This window comes from Schistocerca serialis, chromosome 2 (assembly GCF_023864345.2).
Source record: "Schistocerca serialis cubense isolate TAMUIC-IGC-003099 chromosome 2, iqSchSeri2.2, whole genome shotgun sequence".
NCBI classification, from domain to species: Eukaryota; Metazoa; Arthropoda; class Insecta; order Orthoptera; family Acrididae; genus Schistocerca; species Schistocerca serialis.
Genome location: NC_064639.1, coordinates 317,605,578 through 317,629,663, shown reverse-complemented (window position 1 = coordinate 317,629,663; position 24,086 = coordinate 317,605,578).

Genomic DNA, 24,086 nt, shown 5'->3' with positions numbered 1-24,086 from the left:
GCGATGGGACACAGCAAGGTAGCGATGAAGTGGAGATTTTTCCCGTACGACCATTTCTCGAGTGTACCGTGAATATCAGAAATCCGGTTAAACATTAAATCTCCGACATCGCTGCGGCCGGAAAAAGATCCTGTAACAATGGGACCAACAACGACTGAAGAGAATCGTTTAACGTGACAGATGTGCAGCCCTTCCTCAAACTGCTGCAGATTTCAGTGCTGGGCCATCAACAAGTGTCAGCGTGGGAACCAGTCAAGTAAGCATCATCGATATGGGCTTACGGAGCCGTAAGCCCACCCTTGATTACTGCACGACACAAAGCTTTGCGCATCGCGTGGGCCCGTGAACACCGAAACTAGACTGTTGATGACTGGAAACATGTTGCCTGGTCGAACGAGTCTCATTTCAAATTGTATCCAGGAGATGGACGTGTACGGGTATAGGGACAACCTCATGAATCCAACCTTGCATGCCAGCTGGGGACTGTTCAAGCTGGTGGAGGCTCTGTAATGAAGTGCAGCGTGTGCAGTTGGAGTGATATGGGACCCCTGATAGTCTAGATACGACTCTTACAGGTGATACGTATGTATGCTTACATACGCCTGATCACCTGTATCGATTCACGTCCATTGTGCATTCCGACAGACTTTTGCAATTTGCAGCAGGACAATGCGACACCCCACGCGTAAAGAATTGCTACTTAGTGCCTCCAGGAACAGAGATAAGCATTACTGAGCTTATTTGGGGTGGCTTGCAGCGTGCTGTTCAGATGAGATCTTCACCCCCATCGTACTCTTATGGATTTATGGAGAGCCCTACAGAATTAATGGTGGCACTTCCCTCCAGCACTACTTCAGACGTCAGTATAGTCCATGCCACGTCGTGTTGCGGCACTTCTGCGTGCTCGCCGGTCCCTATACGGTATTAGACAGGTGTACCAGTTTCTTTGTACCTTAAGTATATGTTAGTAAGTTTGCTTTTAAAAGTCCACTGTCGTATATTGATATTCACGAAATGTTCTACGCATTGTAGAAGTAATGGAAAATGTAATGTGGTGGCTTAAACCATTGGAGTCCTTATCCGTGAAGATTGTCCGTGACTGAAACCGTTTGATGTTTATGTTCAAAATAAAAACAACTGATGTTCAAATATGCATTTTATACACATCGATAAGATATTACATATTAAATTCTACCTTTGTGTTTTCTATGCCATCAAAATTAGCTACGTATTGAAAAAGTTTAAACAATTTTCCATACGGAGTTAATTCTCGCCCGCCTCTTGGAATCTTCGGAAAATTACATCTGTGGGACTTACACCATCGCTATACGGACTTACCGCGACAGGAATTCAAGAACGCTGTGACGCATTAACAGTTACTCGCGAAGTCCTTTCGTTTCCTAAATAAATTGCTTACAAAACTTCCGTGCAGATTAAAGCTGTGTCCTGGACCGGGACCTTTGCCTTTCGCGGACAAGTGCTCTGCCAACTGAGCTACCCACGTAGGACTAACGCCCCGTCCTCACAGCTTTACTTCTGCCAGTATCTCGTCTCCTACCTTCTAAACTTTACAGAAGCTCTCCTGCAAACCTTGCAGAACTAGCACTCCTGAAAGAAAGTATATTGCGGAGACATGGCTTAGCCACAGCTTTGGGGATCTTTCTAGAATGAGATTTTCACTCTGCAGCGGAGTGTGCGCTGATATGAAACTTCCTGGCATATTAAAGATGTGTGCCGGACCGAGACTCGAACTCGGGAACCATTCTTTTAGGAGTGCTAGTTCTGGAAGGTTTGCAAGAGAGCTTCTGTAAAATTTGGAAGGTAGGAGACTAGATACTGGCAGAAGTAAAGCTGTGAGGACGGGGCGTGAATCGTGCTTGGGTGGCTCAGTTGTTAGAGCACTTGCCCGCGAAAGGCAAAGGTCCCTAGTTCGAGTCTCGGTCCGGCACACAGTTTTAATCTGCCAGGAAGTTTCATATCAGCGCACACTCCGCTGCAGAGTGAAACTCTCATTCTGGAATTTGCTTGCAGTTCAACTAGCTGCTGCGTTCGGTTCTCATTTTGCACACCAGTTGCTGGTAGCAATAATATGACGCTACAGTGTACAACTTTGAACATGGTAGCTAACGGCATCCCCACACTAGCCCCGTAACCCGAGAAACTGACCTTAGCGCAGACTTTTACGGTATACAGCGCGTGAACGGCGCTTTGACGGGGACGGCTACCGCTAGCGGGGAACAGAGGAACTGAAATTCAGGCGGCGGTGGCCGGCGGTTGTTAATATTAAGGCTGCAATTAGCAGCTCGCGGCGAGGGTAGCAGTGCCGGCGTCTCTTTTATCGCCGCTAAACGCGGTGCCGCAACGCCCTCAGGCGGAGCTTGGGCCGTACATCCGAACTGTTAAAAATAACTCCGCGGCGATTCCGAACCGAGTAACGCCGTCTTCACGGACGCGTAAAACAAATATAAAAGTAGTCCGGCATTCTTCTTCTCCCTACTGTCGCTTTTTTCGAGACCACTCTTTTTTTTGTGTTTTGATCTCAGACTTCCGTCAATAACGAGTTCGTCTCACACTTGTGACCATCGGTCATTAGGCAACTCTTCCCGAATCGTTTCTATTACAGACAAATTTCTGTACCACAGTAATTAATCTGCCTACATATCTTTTTATACCTCTCTTACTAGTGGCTGCGTCAGCGATTTCCATCGAATCTGGCCTCGTAAGAGGCATTTCTTTGGGACGGAGATTAGATTTTCACGTCCCAACGATATTCTTATCATCAGTGTCGGACCACATCATCCATTATAATAAATTACGGAAGCTTGTTTTTTTTTTTTTTTTGGTTGCGGGAAAGGAGTGTTTTATGAACATACGGCGAACAGCTTGGTACATACACAAACATCTGTACACAGAAGCCGAAATAAAAAATTTCGAACAATGATTTAAGATAATTTGTAGGATTCAGCACAACGTATATGTAATCCCGTTGAGATTGGGTGTTCTGCCGATGATCCGCACTTTCCCAAGCGGTAATTAGATGCTGCAACTCCAAGTCATCATCAGGTGTTCACTGAGGCTGTTGGGAAGACGCTGATCACCGGCTGAACACCTGATCTCAACAAGATGACAACGAATCGCCAAGAAATTCTAAGACATGACTGCAGTATGGTAGGGAGCTAGTGTTGAGTGGAAGAGTACTGGACCACAAATTTACTAACATATTTATTAAAAACACAAACCAATTTATTGAAACATAGAAACGATGAAAGACAATCTGAGCAACTACCCCCGGAATTAATTAAATTTCTTTCCAACAACAGAACTGTTGGAACACATTACATGAGTTTCAAAAATGGGTAGATGAAGTTAAAAATATATATATTTTTAGAGAACAACATTAAGATAAAACGAAATTGATAGATGCTTAGCACAGAGGTATAATTATATCACTGTTCTATAAAATTAACCTGCATATTCCACATGACAAGTTTCAAAAACATATCCAAAATAGCTAACAAGTCATTAACATTAGCCATCGACCATCACGAGACTGTTTGCAGATAATCAGAAGGAAGACCACTGGTTCCAAGCAAGCGCAACATAAATTCAGGGTATGAAACCAGTGACACTTTCAGAGCCCAGCGATTTATCTTTCTTCACTGAAGTTTGGATCGCGATCTCCACAGACACTCTCAGTAAAGGCATTTATCGTATCCGGGCCTCCTTAGCTGGACCCACCATATGAACAACAGATACAAGCTATCATCTGACGTACGAACCAATAATTAACACATCACAAGTAGACACTGTAAGTACACTTCAAAAAGGCGAACGTTGCGCACGAAGCACCTGATTCCAAAGTAAACAAGAAATTTTAATTACAGGGGCGGCCAAGCTTAGTCAAACAACTCGAGCACCACTAGTTCAGTCACACACATTCACAGAAACGCCGGCCGGAGTGGCCGAGCGGTTCTAGGCGCTACAGTCTGGAACCGCGCGACCGCTACAGTCGCAGGTTCGAATGCTGCCTCGGGCATGGATGTGTGTGATGTCCTTAGGTTAGTAAGGTTTAAGCAGTTCTAAGTTCTAGAGGAATGTTGACCTCAGATGTTAAGTCCCATAGTGTTGAGAGCCATTTGAAACATTTTGAACAGAAACGTAACTTGAGTGAGATCATTTAATGTATTCGTGAATGAAGACGTTTACATGTCACGATGGATAACCAAGATGACAGAATAGCCGCTGCAAGACACTATAAACATGGGCACGGTAATTGGACGCTCACCATAATTTCTTGCAGATCAAAGCTTAACTTGAAAATCGCTCGACCAAGGGCTGCCATGAAGTAGGTGGAGGAGGGGAAGGAGGAGATTAGTGTTTAACGTCCCGTCGACAACGAGGTCATTAAAGACGGGGCACAAGCTCGCATTAGGGAAGGGTTTGGAAGGGAATCCGCCGTGCCCTTTCAAAGGAACCATCCCGGCATTTGCCTGAAACGATTTAGGGAAATCACGGAAAACCTAAATTAGGATGGCCGGAGACGGGTTTGAACAATCGTTCTCCCGAATACGAGTCCAGTGTGCTAATCACTGCGTCACCCCGCTCGGTAATGAAGTAGGTGTTATGACGAGTTTGCTAAGAATCAGGAACCAGCGGATGCAATTTAGCAGATACCCCTGCACCCGGTTCTTGAAACTGGCAGACAGGAACCCAAATTCAAATGCCAAGAACAAGTGCATCACACAGAGACACTTTTTCAATGAGCAATCTTCGCGGTCCCAGGGGACAATCCAACCGAATCAGCAGTGGACAAAAACGTAACTTTTAGCTGCGGGTCGAGGATACTGTCGGCCACGACGTTACGGCATTTACTCTAGCCGCTGTCAAACACTTCGATCAACCGGCCGTCACTTCCAGAGCGCCTCCTGGCCCACAGACCTGCCCTCTGCAGGCAACAAACCGCTCGAGAAGCTATAGCGACCACGGGGGGGGGGGGGGGGGGGGGTTAATAATAAGCGAGAACTACCGATGTTAAAACGTGCCGGCCCTTCACAGTTCTCCACCCCCTCACCCTTAAGCTTGGACAGGGCGTGAACAGCTTGGCTCTGCCCGGGCATCCTGGTTACCCATGGCCACTTTTAGTTGGTTTATATGGGTCCTAATAAGTTTTTGCGAAGAAGTATCCTCGATCATGAAACTGACCGGGAAGACGGCCCTAATGAAATTACAAAACTCGACGAACCTTGGAAGCATCTGGGTGATGACCTTCTGAAAATGTTCAAATGTGTGTGAATTCCTAAGGGGACAAACTGCTAAGGTAATTGGTCCCTAGACTTACATACTATTTAAACTAACTTATGCTAATGACAACAAACATTCATATGCCCGAGGAAGGACTCAAACTTCCGGAGAGAGGGACCGCGCAATCCTTGACATGACCCCTCCAACCGCGCGGCCACTCCACGCGGCTGGCCTTCTGAGCGTCCGTACTTAGTCCTCACAAATTTTTCAAAAATACCGTGCGACTCACCGGTAACGAGACCGGACGCCTCCCACGATTATACGAGTAGCAAGCGGCTTCCCTTCTATGCACCAGCTGAATATTCTTTTTCGCCACCTCCCAATTTTTATTTGTGGTCTCGGAATTACTGTCCGCCGGGAGCAAATCACTGGTCCCCTACAAGTTAGAGAGGAGAGAATTTACTGTGTAAGTAAACATTAACCTGGCAGGAGTCGTCTTGTGGGCCTCATGCACACCAGTGTTCAATGCAAAATTTAATCAACTGATTAATTGACCCCATTTGGACTGTGACTATGAGTGATAGATAGTAAGCGCCGCCTTCAAATTTTGTTTTACCAGCTCAGGAAAATACGGCTGTTGGAATAGGGGGTGGTGGATATGTGAGATATCCCACTACCAAAACAGAACATCCTCTAGCGGTTCTAGGCGCTCAGTCCGGAACCGCGGGACCGCTACGGTCGCAGGTTCGAATCCTGCCTCGGGCATGGATGTGTGTGATGTCCTTAGGTTAGTTAGGTTTAAGTAGTTCTAAGTTCTAGGGGACTGATGACCACAGATGTTAAGTTCCATAGTGCTCAGAGCCATTTTTGAACCTCTTAAATTCTTTAGAGACAAACGCCGGTGGAACGGCAAAAGTCAAGCCATAAGTTTAAGTAAACGCAGTACATAGGCCATAGGAATTAGCTTAATTTTTCAAGGAACTCCTCGACAGAATAGAAGGAGTGACCTATGAGGAAACTCTTCAGATTAGATTTGAAAGCGCATGGATTACTGCTAAGTTTTTTGAATTCTTGTGGTAGCTCATTGAAAATGGATGCAGCAGTATACTACATACTTTTCTGCACAAGAGTTAAGGAAGTGCGGTCCAAATTCAGATTGGATTTCTACCTAGTATTAACTGAGTGAAAGCTACTAATTCTTGGGAATAAGCTGACACTGTTAATAAGAAACAACAGTGAAGGATATTTATATTGAGAGGCGAATGTCAGAATACCCAGACTAGTGAACAGGGATCGACAAGAGGTTCACGAACTTCACCACATATTGCCCGAACGGCCCATTTCTAAGACAAAAATATTCATTGAGAATGGGAAGAGTTACCCCAAAATATAATACCATATGACATAAGTGAATGAAAATAAGCAAAGTAGACTAATTTTCGTGTCGAACAATCACTTACTCCAGCTACCGCTCGAATCTTTGAACAAGATCCGGAACGTGGGCTTGCCACGACAGTTTACTATCTATCTGCACACACAGATATTTGAGCTGTTCAGTTCCACAAATCATATGCCCATTCTGTGAAATTAAAACGTCGGGTTTTGTTGAACCGTGTATTAGAAATTGTAAAAACTGGTCTCACTGTGATTTAGCGTTAGTTTATTTTCTACAAGCCACGAACTTATGTCATGGACTGTTCTATTTGAAACAGAGGCAGTGTCGCACACAACATCCTTTACTACCAAGCTAGTGCCATCAGCAAACAGAAATATTTTAGAATTCACTGTAATAATAGAGGGCATATCATTTATAAAAATAAAGAATAGGAGTGGCCCTAACACTGATCCCTGGTAGCACCCCCTCCCCTCGCCAAATTTGACTGTGCCGCATTCAGACCACACATCACAGCCATTCTCAACACTGTGAATAATAACCTTTTGCCGTCTGTTGTTAAATTAAGAGCGACTCCAACTTCTGGAGCAATATTTTGTGATCAACACAATCAAACGCCTTAGTTACATTAAAAATTTTCCTAGCTTTCGAAACCTTTCGTTTCATCCATCCAGTACCTCCCAGAAAAAAGAGAATATAACATTTTCAGCTTTAAACCACTGTACGTTTGTAAGCAAATTATTTGGTACAAACTGATCAATTACCGCTACATATACAGCCTTTTTAAAAACTTTAGCAAACGCTAATGGCAAAGAAATAGGTCTAAAATTCTCTGCATTATCTCTTTCCCCCTTTTTATTAAGCGGCTTTCCATTACTGAACACACTAAGCAATGCTTTGAAATGTGCTCATATCCTGATGCATTTAGCGTCTTCTTAAGCGCAGTAATGGGACCACACCCTAATCACGAAAAAACCCGCATACCGCAGCTTCTGTTTACTTCACTGTTGGCCTTCCTTCGAACTGCCGCAGGGTACACCGTGATTTCTCTGTCGTTTCCAGGCATCTACTGTCCAGTCGTGTCGCTCTTAACACAACCCGAAGCGTCTTGCCTACAGAAAAGTGTGGATTATGAGGAGCTGCTCGATTGTAACTCGTACTTTTTAACTTCCTAGCCGGCAGTTGTGGCCGAGCGGTTCTAGGCACTTCAGTCCGGAACCGCGCTGCTGCTACGGTCGCAGGTTCGAATCCTGCCTCGGGCATGGATGTGTGTGATGTCCTTAGGTTGGTTAGGTTTAAGTAGTTCTGATCTAGGGGACTGATGACCTTAGATGTTAAGTCGAATAGTACTCAGAGCCATCTGATTTTTTTTAACTTCCTACGCACGCTAGCGCTCTAACTGGACTACTGGTAGCACATTGGAAGCCACGAGTCATTCCTTCCACTGATTTCACGACACTTTTTTACTAATCTTTCACAACACTCGACGGCCCCTGGCCTGTTTTTAGCCGAGGTTGTTCCTTCGCCTTTCCTCTTCAGAATCACATCACCAAAAATCGACTTGGGCAGCTGTAGAAGGGTTGAAATATCTCTGGTAGATTTCTTACTTGATGTCATTGAGATCTCCCGACCGAGGCAGTCTGCTATTACTGTTCATGTGCTGACATCACAATACTCCCTACCTCGTTTTGTACTAGGGAGTCTACCTCTTGCTACATCCAGTAGCCAATTGCGCATTGCAAAACGTGTCCGGATACTTTTGATCTGATGCTTTATCTGCGAAGAAACTCCGTACGATGGTATCTTGATCGAGTAACCGGTCAGAATAAACGCAGTTGAAGGAGCAGGGAAAAAAAATATGGGACGAAAAATAACACGCTCTAAGATATTTTTGGAGAAAAAATGAGTGAGAGGCGTGGGCAGAGCCGCCCACGTGCCCGACCAGAACCCCCGGCGCCGGACGGCGGTGTAAGGTGGCGGCCATCCCGCAGCGGCGCACCCGCTAACGAGCGGCCACGCCCTCCGCGCTTCCGGTGCCGCGCGGCGCTTCCGGCCTCCGGAACCGGACCTTCCTCCAACGCCCCTTCTTCCCCTCCCTTCTGACCCCAGCCCCGTGTAACCTCATAACGTGACGAATAACGCCGTTGTACGAGCCTGCGCACACCATCGTGCTACAGATTCGAAATTTAACTGATAGGAAGAAGATGCTGTGATATGCAAATGATTAGCTTTACAGAGCATGCGCACATGGTTGGCTACTACGTGCTGACATCAGGAAAGTTTCCAACTGATTTCTCATACACAAACAGGAGTTGACCGGCGTTGCCTGGTGAAACGTTGTTGTGATGCCTCGTGTAAGGAGGAGAAATAAGTACCATCACATTTCCGACTTTGATAAAGGTCGGATTGTAGCCTATCGCGATTGCGGTTTAGCGCATCGCGACATTGCTGCTCGCGTTGGTCGAGATCCAATGACTGTTAGCAGAATATGAGATCGGTGGGTTCAGGAGGGTAATACGGAACGCCGTGCTGGACCCCAACGGCCTCGTATTACTGTCAGTCGAGATGACAGGCATCTTATCCGCATGGCTGCAACGGATCGTGCAGCCACGTCTCGATGCCTGAGTCAACAACCATCTGCACGAACAGTTGACGACGTTTGCAGCAGCATGGACTATCAGCTCGGAGGCCATGGCTGCGGTTACCGTTGACGCTGCATCAGAGACAGGAGCGCCTGCGATGGTGTACTCAACGACGAACCTGGGTGCACGAATGGCAAAACGTCATTTTTTCTGATGAATCCAGGTTCTGTTTACAGCATCATGATGATCGCATCCGTGTTGGGCGACATCGTGGTGAATGCACATTGGAAGCGTGTATTCGTCATCGCCATACAGGCGTATTACCCGTCGTGATGGTATGGGGTGTCATTGGTTACATGTCTCGGTCACCTCTTGTTCGCATTGGCGGCACTTCGAACAGTGCACGGTACATTGAAGATGTTTTAAGACCCGTGGCTCTACCCTTCATTCGATCCCTGCGAAACAGCAGGATCATGCACGACCGCATGTTGCAGGTCCTGTACGGGCCTTTCTGGATATAGAAAATGTCGAATGCTGCCCTGGCCAGCACTTTCTCCAGATCCCTCACCAATTGAAAACGTCTGGTCAATGATGGCCGAGCAACTGGCTCATAACGATACACCAGTCACTACTCTTGGAAAATCGTTTGGAAACTTTCCTCATGTCAGCACGTTGTAGGTATCGCTACCGGCGCCAACCTTGTGTGAATGCTCTGAAAAGCTAATCATTTGCATATCACAGCATCTTCTTTCTGTCTGTTAAATTTCTCGTTTGTAACACGTCATCTTCGTGGTGTAGCAATTTTAATGGCCAGTAGTGTAGTTAGATTAGCTAATAATTTAATAAATAGAGATAATGGTTTTAATGTGAACAAAGCATGGAATGCGGCTTGGGGTATTTAAACTGCAGAGAAGTCGTCTAGGTGTCACCGCCGCCGAACATTCATCGATAAACGAATCGAAAGTCTGTATGCCTTCGCCACAGGCGGCGCGTGTGTAAACGTTTCTCTTTGCCGCCGATAAGCGTCTGTGACCCACATGCGCAGTACCGCCGAGGTGGAGCACATAAGGCCGCGCTTGGCAACTTGTCGTCACTCTCAGGATGGTGGGACGATACGCTGCCGAAATATCAGTGGCAGAAATGTCATTTCCGCCCGTGTATACCCGAAATTTAATAGATTATTGGCAGTGTGTTTAAAACCCCAATGGAACTGCTGCTGTCGGTAAACGCAGGTCTATCTTGACCAGTTTCCAAGCAAACTTGCAAAGGGGACAGCGCGTATTACAGATGTGGTTGGGTACCTCGCAAAAAGCCAATGCTCACAGCGGCACATGAAGCTGCACGCTTCACTGTGCAAAACAATACAGAAACTGGACAATAGTTGAATGTAGTGTGATCCGACAAGTCACGATTTTATCTCTTTCCTACTTACACAGTCCCTTAAGAGAACTGACGGACCACTGATGCCTTAAATAGACACATTGTGGAGGGTGTAGATAGCACGGAAGTGGTTCTGTGATCTGTGATTTTTCACACGCGTGTTCCGTAACATGAATTAGTCCCACTTGTTTTGTTTTCTGTGAACGTGAACAAGGACTTTTTTTATTTTTTAAATGAATTCACCGTTATTTGGCTGTATTGTTGCTTATTTAATTATGACCCACGTTTCGGCCTTTTATGCCATTTTCAAGTGACTCAGTTTACGTCATTAACATATTTACAGGACATCAAGCTCAAAATTGGCCATAATTTAAGAAAAATATTCGTTCCCCGCGAAATGTCAGATGTGAAATCATCATCTTATGAAAAGAGTGGGACCACATATGACGTGCTTCCATTATTATTTACTGATGTTTATACAGGAGATGATTTTACATCTGGCGTTTCGTGCGGAGTAGCCGGCCGATGTGGCCGAGCGGTTCTAGCCGCTTCAATCCTGAACCGCGTCGCTGCTACGGTCGCAGGTTCGAACCCTGCCTCGGGCATGGATGTGTGTGATGTGCTTAGGTTGTTAGGTTTAAGTATTTCTAAGTCTAGGGGACTGATGACCTCAGATGTTAAGTCCCATAGTGCCTAGAGCCATGTGAACCATTTTGAAGCATTTGTTTCGTGCTGAGCGAATATTTTCCTTAATTTAGTGCCAATTTTGAACTTGATGTTCTGCAATATATGTTAATGATATGAACTCAATCACATTAAAATGTCATAAAAGGCCGAAACCTGGGTGGTAATTAAATAAATAACAATACCGGCACATGACGGAATGTTCATTCAAAAATGATTGTATGACTTGCTCAGCGACATCAAAGACTATGAAGAAGGATGTTTATTTCAACATTCTCAGTGACTTGATATTGCCTGAACCTTTTATGCGTTCATAATGGGTATGATGCAGATACTTCCTTCTTACAAGATGACAACAGTGGTGCTCACACGGCTCCACTCATGCGTCATCTGGGCCAACAAACTTCCATTGTCATGCAACTATATGTTTCTTCTCATAGATTGTTAACTCACTTACCCACACTTGTACATTTCCTGATACCCGTACAGGTTTTAGAGTGAAAACAACCAGAAATAATACTTGTAATTTTCGTCACAGGCCCGCCTTCGCCGTATATACAGAGTGTAATGAGTACAAATGTAGATATTTTTATATGTGGTACCTCAATCTGTACCCACATCACTGCGGTGGTTGTTTTTTCTGTTGTGTCATGTATCGATAGAACCGCACAGGCGTCAAAGTTCGTAATGGAAGTGCAAGTTTCCATCAGACGCCTACAGTGGTCGTACAGGATCTCGCGGACCCAATGGTGCACGCCCACTGAGTCACGCCTCCAGAGGCTATGGACTATGAGCGGCCTCTGCCACCACGATACAGGATGGCTGATGGCAGTCCCACAGCCCACTCGCACTCAGAGCCTCTTCGTTCCGTGACGCTAAGAAGACGATGCAAGTCACGGCTCCGACACCAATGTTCATGCTTTAGTTCATAGAGCATCGTCCTTGTTAATATTGATAGCTGGACTCTACTTCTTGCGGCATTATTTGTAATGTTTTCCTAGACTTGGAGAAATACAAGTTAAGTAAATCTCCTGTTTACTTGTTCGTTAATCATTTCTGCTACTGTCCAGCTTTCCTACGATGACAGTTGCTGTACCACTCTGTAGCCAATCTCTGCTTACCATTGTGTGCAGAGTCGTACACAACATTTTTTCTGAATCGAACAGTCTTTCCACAAATATGTCAAAAAATTTAAGTCCTAGTGTTTTCTGCACGACTGTAACTCCACCACTAAATGGGCTACACCTGTCGGTATGGACTAACCATTTTGCGTCCACACTTCAGCACCTGAAATGCTGCCCAGGGGAAAATAAACGTTAATGCCATACTCTTGCCACAGATACCAGGAAATAGTAACCAACCTAAAAACGTATGGCTTGTAATAGCTGTATAGATTAATCTGCAAGTGACGTAAAATGAGGTGATGTTCAGTACACTGTCCTCACTCACCAACAGAAATGTCTGTACTTACACCATTACACGATGCATGTTTATATTTGATGACAAAATTCATTATCAAATACTGAAATTTATTCCTAAAATTGAACTTCACTGTCACTGGTGTAGATGTACTACCTAACGTGATATGTGGAAATTTGTTTGGGTCGATCCAAGGGTCGTGCTCGGATATCCCAAGTAGTTAGACGACTGCTCATGATAAATGAAAATCAGCGTTCGATCCCCGATCTGACACAGATTTTCGTACCTTGGTTTAAGTAGTCCATCTCTATCTATATTAAGGTGAATTTCAAGAATAAACTTCAGTATAAAAATCATTTCTGTTTTCATATTTGTGAATACTTCACTCAGAAATTAAGATTCTATGTGCACAGACATTAAAAAGCAATTTTTCAAAAATGGTTCAAGTGGCTCTGAGCACTATGGGACTTAACTTCTGAGGTCATCAGTCCCCTAGAACTTGGAACTACCTAAACCTAACTAACCTAAGGACATCACACACATCCATGCCCGAGGCAGGATTCGAACCTGCGACCGTAGCGGTCGCGTGGCTCCAGACTGTAGCTCCTAGAACATCTCGGCCACCCCGGCCGGCAGCAATTTTTCCTGTTATTTAATAGGAATAAAATAAAAAGATACTGATGCTGCTGTAACTTCAGCGATAAATGTCTCAGCCGGCCGGGGTATCCGAGCGGTTCTAGGCGCTATGGTCTGGAACCGCGCGACCGCTACGGTCGCAGGTTCGAATCCTGCCTCGGGCATGGGTGTGTGTGATGTCCTTAGGTTAGTTAGATTTAAGTAGTTCTAAGTTCTAGGGAATTGATGACCTCAGAAGTTAAGTCCATAGTGCTCAGAGCCATTTGAACCATTTTGATAAATGTCTCAACAGAAACGAAGACAAAAATCCGAGTTTTCTCAAGGTGGAACCTACCCAAAAACAAATTTATTGATAAGCAAATACGGACATATGAATGAGTGTTATCTTCAGGGTAAGAAGGCGCATGTGTGTTGCATTACGCACAGAAGGGGTGCAGAATATTCTGTGGCGTCGCTAGCGTGCTCTTTTTGACCCACGCCACGTGCTGTAGCTGTTGATCACCTTGGAGAAGGGAAACGCTGGATAAGCGACACGTCGGGGCACTGTATTCGCTTCTCTCTCTGCTTGTAAAACTGTATATGCTGGCGCTTATTAATACTTCTTATGTTTGCTTTATGTCACCTGTATAGAACTGTACAGTGACTAAGTACCTTCACCATAACTAAACTAACATGAAAATCAACGTCAAATGTTCGACAGGCGCCTTGAAGCGCACGCTGCAGGCAGACGCAACAGAACGATGCTATTGGCTGGAGCGTCATGTGGTACACTGCTCCCCGCCACAGCACATCACCCATCAGCCACCTGCCAACGCGCGCAACTATAATGATGAGCCGATGCCACTTTACACAGTCCACGACCTTCGTTCATGGCAACACTGATGTATGTGGCGTTATGGGACTCATTACGGTGGTTAAGGCCATGTCGCGCAGCCGGTAGCTATCGGCGCTGGCTGCCCGACAGACAGCCATGGTGGCAGCTGGTTGGCTTCAAATGGCTCTGAGCACTATGGGACTTAACAGCTATGGTCATCAGTCCCCTAGAACTTAGAACTACTTAAACCTAACTAACCTAAGGACAGCACACAACACCCAGCCATCACGAGGCAGAGAAAATCCCTGACCCCGCCGGGAATCGAACCCGGGAACCCGGGCGTGGGAAGCGAGAACGCTACCGCACGACCACGAGATGCGGGCGGTGGCAGCTGGGACTGTTCGTGCTTGTAGCACAAGCCGTCGGTCCATTCTCCTACAGTTTATGAAGGTCATACGAAGCGCCGTGTCTCACGCACGTGCCTCTCCACCTATTGTTGCGAACTGTGTCAAGCTCTTCATCTCAGAGTACCGTTGGAACCTACCACCACAGTTACTCAGTTATCGACACGATGCATTCCAAACTCTGTCTTCGTCTGCAGGTTTTATTCTCTACAGCTCCCTCTGTTACCATGGAAGTCATTTTGTGATGTCTTTACACCTGGCCTGTCATTCAGTCCCCTCTTCTTGTCACAGTGTTTTCCACATACTCTTTTCCTCGCCGATTCTATGGGAAACCTTACAAGTGTACCTAATTTTTAACGTTCGTCTGTAGCACGTAATGATCCCGGTAGGAGGAAAAAGAAGTATGGAAGTATACGATACTGTGGATAAATTACGATTTTTCAGTAAATTAAACTCAAATTAGTTACATTTCGTATGGGTGCAATTATGATGCAATGTTTTTCAATGTCATTAATATATAATATTTCGATCCAAAATAGATTGCAAAAGCAAGGTACATTTATTTAAATTGTTTTAACACGAATATTTCATTAGGAACTGTTATGTTTTGCTCACATAGGCTTATTCAAAGTGTCAACATATGTGACTACGAAACTCCTCGTTATAAAATTTGGCCAGGAAAACCTGATTATTCACTACACTTAGTATGAAAAACAAATAAGTTTAATAATATTTTTGTACTGTATACTCACCTAATTTACAGTTTGCACTTTTTAACCCCAATATTATGTAAATGAGAAAGGTCATATTCAACACTTCGTAATCCAGCTATTTCACTTGGTTGACACTTGTAATTATTTGTAAAATGCACCATTTATATTTTTAATCTAAACACCTGAGAACCAGAATCATTCATAACTATTTCACGTAAATAATTCATTTAATAATAATTTAATTGACTTAAAAAAAGAGATAATTTGTTGATCTATTTGGAAGGTTATAAACACGAGCACTGTCAAAGACCGGCAGGCAGTTGGCTCAGTGTAGTTGTGAAAGTCACGTCGGTCAGTGTTTTTAGTGCCGGCTAATTCCATTGTATGTAAACATGTGTGGATCGCAGAACCAAAGAGGTTGATGCACAAGATGTAACTGTTTTGTCAGAGACGTCATGTGAACTTTACGTGTGTTTTTAAAGAGGAATAAAAACGTGTGATGACTTTTATAAAACTACTAGATGTCTCCAGCCTTACCTTTTTTAAAAATCCGTACCTCTTATAAATATATAATACCCTAGACAACAAAAGTGAAGAGCCATAAACTTTGTCTTTGAAACAGTATTAATCAGCGTAGTGACGACCACCTTGAGAACATCTTTGAAATGTTTTGATAGGAAGTTATATTCTCCTAAAGCATGTGACATTTTATTTAGTAACATAAAACTGAATTTTCATCATATTAAGGCAGGGGGCCGTTATAAGCACCTCATCTGAAATGCTTCGATTCTCTTCCCACAGTCGATGATTCACTCCCATACAATGCTGTGCTCCAGTTCTCAGAAATTTCTTCCTCAAATTAAGGCATATCTTTGCTGCTAGCAGGCTCCTCTTGGGCAGGAATGCCCTTTTCCAATGTTACTCTGCTTTTGATGTCCTCCTTGCTCCGTCCGTCATTGGCTATTTTGCTACCTAGTTAGGAGAATTTCTTAACTTCATCCGCTTCGTAACCATCAATCCTCATGTTTCTCACTGTTCTCATTTCTGCTATTTCTCATTACTTCCGTCTTTCTTCGATTTACTCTCAGTCCATATTCTGTACTCGTTAGACTATTCATTCAGCAGATCATATAATTCTTCTTCACTTTTACGGAGGAGAACGATGTTATCAGCGAATCGTATCATTCCTTTCACCTTGAATATCATTTCTACTCTTGAACCTTTCTTTTTGTACATCATTGCCTTTTCGATGTATAGATTCAGCAGTAGGGGCAAAAGACTAAATCCCTGTCTTACACCCTTTTTAATCAGAGCACTTCGTCTTGATCTTCCATTCTCTCTTGGCTATTGTACGCTAGTGTTGCATATTACTCGTTTCGCTATAGATTACCTCTATTTTCCTCAGGATTTCGAAAATCTTCAGTGATTAACACTTTGCAGTGATTTTTTTGAGTCGTTAGTCTTCTGACTGGTTTGACGCGGCCCACCACGAATTCCTCTCCTGTGCCAATCTCTTCATCTCAGAGTAGCACTTGCAACCTACGTCCTCAGTTATCTGCTGTATGTATTCCAATCTCTGTCTTTCTCTACAGTTTTTGCCCTCTACAGCTCCCTCTAGTACCATGGAAGTTAGCTGCTAATGTCTTAACAGATATCCTATCATCTTGTTCCTTCTCCTTGTCAGTGTTTCCCACATATATGTTCCTATCCGATTCTGCGCAGAACCTCCTCATTCCTTATCTTACACTGATGTTAATGACACGTTAACTGGTACTATAACGGAACCATAGCACATTGCGGTTCCCTTCTAAATCCTACAGGCAACAGCCGTCAGCCCTGTCCTCAGATGAGCGGTAGATACAGTTATTGACATATGTGCGCGACTGCTACGGTCGCAGGTTCGAATCCTGCCTCGGGCAAGGATGTGTGTGATGTCCTTACGTTAGTTTGGTTTAATTAGTTCTAAGTTCTAGGGGACTGATGACCTCAGATGTTAAATCCCATAGTGCTCAGAGCCATTTGCACCATTTGACATATGTGACAGGGTGTTTGTTTTAAGATGAGACAAATAAATATCTCGAAAACACCCACCGTACGAAAAAAATGTTATAGGTGAAAAGTTAATATTAATAACGGGCGCATCTGTCCGTGCTACAACTGGTCACCTCCTATCCACCACTTCTGCGTTCGCGGCGCCAGCTTAGAATTTTCGAATGAAAAGCTCCCATTTTTATTGCATATTCGTTTTCTACACTAGTAAAATGCGTACGGTTCACTCAAACCATTGTTTCCCTTTCGTGTTAGATGGCGCTATTATAGACAAATATCAGGTGTGGCTCTGTGACTGTTTTTGCAGTTAAGAACCGACGCATTTGATCCCACATTTCATTTAGGATGTAAACGTAAATAATTGTGATCTAATGGTTGATGCTGATCTTCAAACGTTGCTTGAGGGTTGCAAATGTGATTGTACCCTACACACAATACGGCTAGACATTGATATTTATGGAAAATAAGCCATTTGTATGGTAACTTTTTCTCTGTTTCCTACGGGGTTGATTGTGGCGAGTCCGCAAACCATCAGAATGCTTGATTTCGGTGGCCGCCCTCGAATCCCGCCTTCAGGGGACTGATTTCGGTGTGTCTTTCCATCGACCACCGTAAACTTTCGCGCTGGCCGTTACCGGCGGAACACAAACCAGAACCGTGGTAATATGGTGAAATGTCCATAAAATGATAGGCGCACTTGGCACGGATATTCATCGAAATCAAGCTTCCCAGTTGCGAGAGGCCAGAGGATTCACCGAAATCAAGCATCCCAATGGTGCTCAATGGATAAGTTTGTTATAAGTGCATACAAACTCAACCAGTGGTATATCAAAAATCAGCACATGGAGTCGAATCCACCAAGATGAAAAGGGGGGGGGGGGGGGGGAGGGGCCTGAGATAAGGAGCCTCGTCTGCAGGTCACAACACATGCTTTTCCATTCATGGTGCGGTCCTTGGCTCCTCTTCGTAGAGCGTTATTGCCTGATTTTGTACTGTGTGAGGTACACCCAAGAATTTGCGTTTCTACTTCGAAGAAGGAAAGCAGGAATATCAGGCCTTAGCGTCCCGTCCGCGATTAGTTCACTACCGATGGTGGACCACAAGCTCGGTTTGTGGAAGGAAATCAGCGGGATCCTTTTGAGAGGAAACATCCACGATATTTGCTTTAAGCGGAAAAACTATATCCGACTGGCCGAACAGAGATCTGAACCGCAGTTTTCTCGAGTCGCAATCCCATTTCGGCATGAGAAATACAAGACATACTGTTAAAACCAGAAAAACGACGAAAGAAACTTACCACACATACTTCGCAACCATCTTGCGTAAGTGGTTACGTAGGAGTAATCCAGACAAAGAATAGTATATCAGTACTCAGTCAACCAGATCATGGTGTGTGGCCGAAGTTACTTCTTGTCCCTCCTTTCCTGCTCAAGTTGAGAATGGCTCGTGGAAAAACGATTGTCGCTAAAACCTCCGTAATAGCTCTAATTTTTCGGAATTTTCTCGTTGTGGTCATTTCGCGATCCGTTTGTGCGAGGAAGTGTTGTGTTAACACTTCCATCTTGTTTGCTCGTTTCAGTATATCGTAGATGTGAAAATGTTTTTTGTCAGAATCTGTCTTCTGTTAAATGTGTGTAACTTCGTATAAGGGTACAATCTAAACTCTGAATTGTGAAAAACAAGCTGTGGTATAAGATTTGCAGTGCTGAGATGTCAGTACGGGCCCGTTTAGAAAACCGATAAATAAAAAAAAAGATAACATATTGGCCAACTCTTCCTGAGACGAACTCTCTACGAATTTCGATAGTAAACCTTTCCCTAATGCTCAAGGCCTCTCTTGTAACTTTTGCCACTGGGTTTTGTTAAGCACCTCCGTAATGATCTCGCACAGGTTAAACGATTTCGCGACAAAGCGAGCTGCTCTTTGTAGGATTTTGTCTATCTCTTATACGTAATGATCCAACCTGATAAGGCTCCCACACTGATAGCAATGGCAATGGGTGGAAAAACTGTGTTGCACGCTATTTGTTTCGGAGATCAGTTGCATATTCTTAACTTTCTTTCTATAAATCTCAGCCTGGCATCTGCGTTTCCTAACATTTGATTTATGAGATCATTATTCCACTATAGGTCCCTCCTGATAGTTAGTTACTCCTGGGTACTATAGGGTATTGTTTACACCGGTTCATCACCAATAGTGCAAGTGAACAGTGAAGGATTTCTTCCCCTGTCTATGTGCAATATGTTACATTTAGTTACGTACAGCGCTATCTACCGGTTCCTGGTCTATTAATAAATCCTCTGGTGATATTCGAGCAGTTCGCACGGTCTTCTGGCGTTGCTTTCTTTTTTCCAGACAAACGCATCATCTGCAAACAGGCGATATCGACGTTATCCGTTAAATCATTTATATACAGCGACAAAAGTTAAGAAGCTCTTGAGGGATGCCGTATAATTATTTTGGTGCAGCTGATACACTGTTTCCAACAGCTCGTTACAGAGAAGTACTTTAATTATGAATTATTCGGTTTGTAACCTGGAGACACCGGAAGGTTTCAGATTGACTATTCAATGGTCTGACAGAGATTTAGAAACTAGATTTAAATCGTATGCCATTTCCAGGGGCAGATGTGACTCTGATCGCAATTTATTGGTTATGAACTCTAGGTTAAAACTGAAGAAACTGCTAGAAGGTAGGAAATTAAGGAGATGAGACCTGGATAAGTTGAAAGAACCAGATGTTGTTGAGAGTTTCGGAGGGAGCATTAGGCAACAGTTGACTAGAAGAGGGGAAAGGAATACAGCAGAAGACGAATGGGTAGCTTTAAGAGATGAAATAGTGAAGGCAGCAGAGGATCAAATTTGTAAAAACACCAGGGCCACTAGAAATCCTTGGATAACACAATAGATATAACACAATAGATACAGAATTTAACTCATGAAAGCACAAAATTTAAAAATACACCAACTTATGTTCACGAAAGGGAATACAAACGTTTAAACAAGTGAGACTGACAGGAAATGCGAAATGGCTAAACAGGGACGGCTACAGGACAAATTTTAGGATTTAGAAGCATATTTCACTAGGGGAAAGATAGATACCGCCTACAGGAAGATTAAAGAGGCTTTTTGGGGAAAAAATAAGCAGTTGTTTGAATATCAAGAGCGGTATGTTTCAAAGCGAAGTTTTGCAAAGCAATTCATATATTAATTTCATACTCGCACAGAAGGAAAGAAGATTTAACTATAACATAACTTTATGTTTATCCAGTATTTACATAGACCAACAAAATCGGGTTATATCAAATTCACCGACAAGCTCACAGGTGTTGTTCGGAAATACTTTCTGAGTATTTTGGCACTTCACAGAGTTAATGCATTTCGTCCCCCCCCCTCACCCCCTTCGCTTCGTATCTGTATTGCACTGAAAATAGTGCAGAACAGTGCAAATGTCAACGGCATGCGTTACGTGCCTTGTTCCCATTCGCTCATGGCACGTGTTGTTGGCAACAATAATTCCCTCCTTAACTCGTTGCCATCAAACTTGCGTTCAGCACTGCTCTGCTCTGCCTAGAGTAGGTGTCGGGTGTGCGTTAACAGCGAAACACATATGTATGGAGAGGTTTACTGCTGGGGCGCCAAACAGCAAGGTCATCAGCACCCGTTTGCTGCTGAAGAGTTTGATGACCTGCACCTCGTTTGGGGCTTGGCTGAGTGCGGTGGGAGAGCGGCACAACACACGACGCAATGCTGAGTTGTTCCCACAACGGGGACAAAAACGTCACCGTAGTTTTGCATTCATCCGAGGTTTGTTGCACTACTCAGTGTTTTGTGTTGTAAGTTTTGGTCATTACATATTACAAGCTTCTTCACTGTTGTAAGGGTGTTTTCTCAGAAACATCCGAGCACTTCGTTGTCGGTCTTCCACGCTTATTATTCTCTCTTGGCTCTTGTACATGTTGTACATTACTCGTCTCCTTATAGCTTACCTCTATTTTCCTCAGAATTTCGAACACTGTCAGCGATTACCACTTTACAATGATGTTAATGACACGGTTAATGGCACACTGCGGTGCTCTTCTATAGTCTTAAGCAAAGAAGGGAAAGCTGAAAAGTGGAAGGAGTACATAGAAGATTTATAAAAGGGAGAGAAACTTGAAGGAAATATTATAGAAAGTGGATGTAGCTGAAGATGAGATGGGATGTATGATACTGCGAGAAGAATTTGACAGAGCTCTGAAAGATCTAAATCGAAACAAGGCCACGGCGATAGACTATGTTCCGTCAGAACTACTGATAACCTTGACAGAGCTAGCCATAACAGAACTCTTTCTTTTGGTGTGCAAAGTGTGTGTGAGAGGTGAAATACCCTCAGTCTTCAAGAAGAATGTAGTAATTCCAATTCCAAAGAAAGTTGTTGCTAACAGGTGTGAAAATTAACCGAACTCTCAGTTTAATAAGTCATAGCTGCAAAAAACTAACGCGAATACTTTACAGAAGAATGGAAAAACTGGAAAAAACGAACCTTGTGGAAGATCAGTTCGGATTCCTGAGAAATGTAGAAACATTCGCGCAATACTCACCCTACGACTTATTTTATAGGATGGGTTAAGAAAAGACAAACCTACTTTTATAGTATCTGTAGACTTGAGAGAAAGCTTTTCACAAATCTTTGAAATTCTGAAAGTAGCAGGGGTAAAATACAGGGAGCAAAAGGCTATTTACAACGTGTGTAGAAGCCAGTCGGTACTTATAAGAGTCGTGGGACACGAAGGACAAGCATTGATTGAGAAGGGAGTGAGACAGGGTTGCAGCCTATCCCCGTGTTACTCAATCTGCACATTGAACAATCAGTGAAGGAAACAAAAAAAAATTGAAGAACGAAATAAAGTTCAGGAAGAAAAAACAAAAACTTTAAGGTTTGCTGACGACACTGTAATTCTGTCAGAGACAGGAAAGGACTTGGAAGAGCAGTTGAGCGGAACGGACAGTGTCTTGAAAGAAGGATGTAAGATGAACATATACAAAAGCAAAACAAGGATAATGAAACGTAGTCGAATGAAATCTGGTGATACTGAGGGAATTAGATTAGGAAATGAGACAGTTAAAGCAGTAGATGAGTCTTGCGATTTGAGTAACTATATTACTAATGATGTGGTAAGTAGGGAGGATATAAAAGGTAGACTGGCAAATGCAAGAAATGCGTTTCTGAAGAATAGAAGTTTGTTAAAATCGAATATAGATGTAACTGTTAGGAAGTCTTTTGTGGAGTGTAGCCATGTATGGAAGTGAAATATGGCCAATAAACTGTTCAGACAAAAGGAGAATAGAAACTTTCGAAATGTGGTGCTACAGAAGAATGTTGAAGACTAGTTGGTGGATCACGTAACTAATGAGGAGGTACTAAATAGAAAAGGGGAGACAAATTTGTGGCACAATCTGACCAAAAGAAGGCATCCTATCGGACACATTCTGAGACATCAAGGGATCATTAATTTTGTATTGGAGGGGAGTGTGAGGGGTAAAAAACGCAGAGGGGGACCAAAAGTGGAATACAACAAGCAGATCCAGAGGGGCGTTGGTTGCAGTAGTTATTTGGTGATGAAGAGACTCGCACAGGCTAGAATAGCCATGGAGAGTTGCATCAAATCAGTCTTGGGACTAAAGACGACAACAATTGCAGTCAGTCTTGTTTCTGGGAAAATTCCCTTACAACAATGAAGAAATTTCTAATATGCAATAACCAAAACGTGAATCATAAAACGCTGAGCAATGGAACCACTAGGACTGTTGATAAAGTATCGATATACCGTTATATCGTTACATATCATTCTTCGTTATAAATAGGCAGCATAGTATTAACTTATGTATCGATATAGGGATGTTTGCTTTGAACACCGATATTTTTATCGTAAATTGTATTTTTTCTCAGTATTTCAAATCGTTCATTTGCGATTTTGGAAGAAAATATCTTACTTTCACTGTGTAAAGAAATCTTATCAATTTTTTAGCTTTCATCACGTCCAGTCATTCCTTTTGACTGTATGAAGCAAGTACAGGTGGCACACAGAAGTCCGTAATTTACGGGAATTAGGTGATTTGTTTGTGCAGATGCAGTGCTAGCTACCTCCAGTGACCTACCAAGGCTTCATTGATCCCATGCCACGACACGCCGCCTCTGTTATCTGTGCCAAAGGTGGACATATTGACTATTAGGTAGATGGTCAAAATGTTCTGACTGATCCGTATAGCTGAAGTACATAACAGTGACAATCCTCTTGCGTCAAATACTTCCCATAAAATAGAGTCACATATCAAAACAAACTTCCAGTGTCTACTGCTCCACTTTACAGTGCACGCAGAGACGCGATTTATTAAGACAACTGGATAGTCTGCCTCGGTAGCTGCGCAGTCAGTGCGGCGGATTGCTAAGCAGAGAGGCCCGCGTTCGATTCCCGGCCGAGTCGGAGATTTCCTTCGCTCGAGGGTTGGGTATTGTGTTGTCCGTAACTTCGTACCCTCAAACTTGACATTCCGCTGTTGAGATGGCCGAATGATCACCGCCCGAAAGGCGATAAAAATAGGCAATTACGTAGGTGGTGAGCAACTAACAAGAAGAGACTTTTTGTAATACTTTTATAAGGCTCTGAGCACTATGAGACTTAACTGCTGTGGTCATCAGTCCCCTAGAACTTAGAACTACTTAAACCTAACTAACCTAAGGACATCACACACATCCATGCCCGAGGCAGGATTCGAACCTGTGACCGT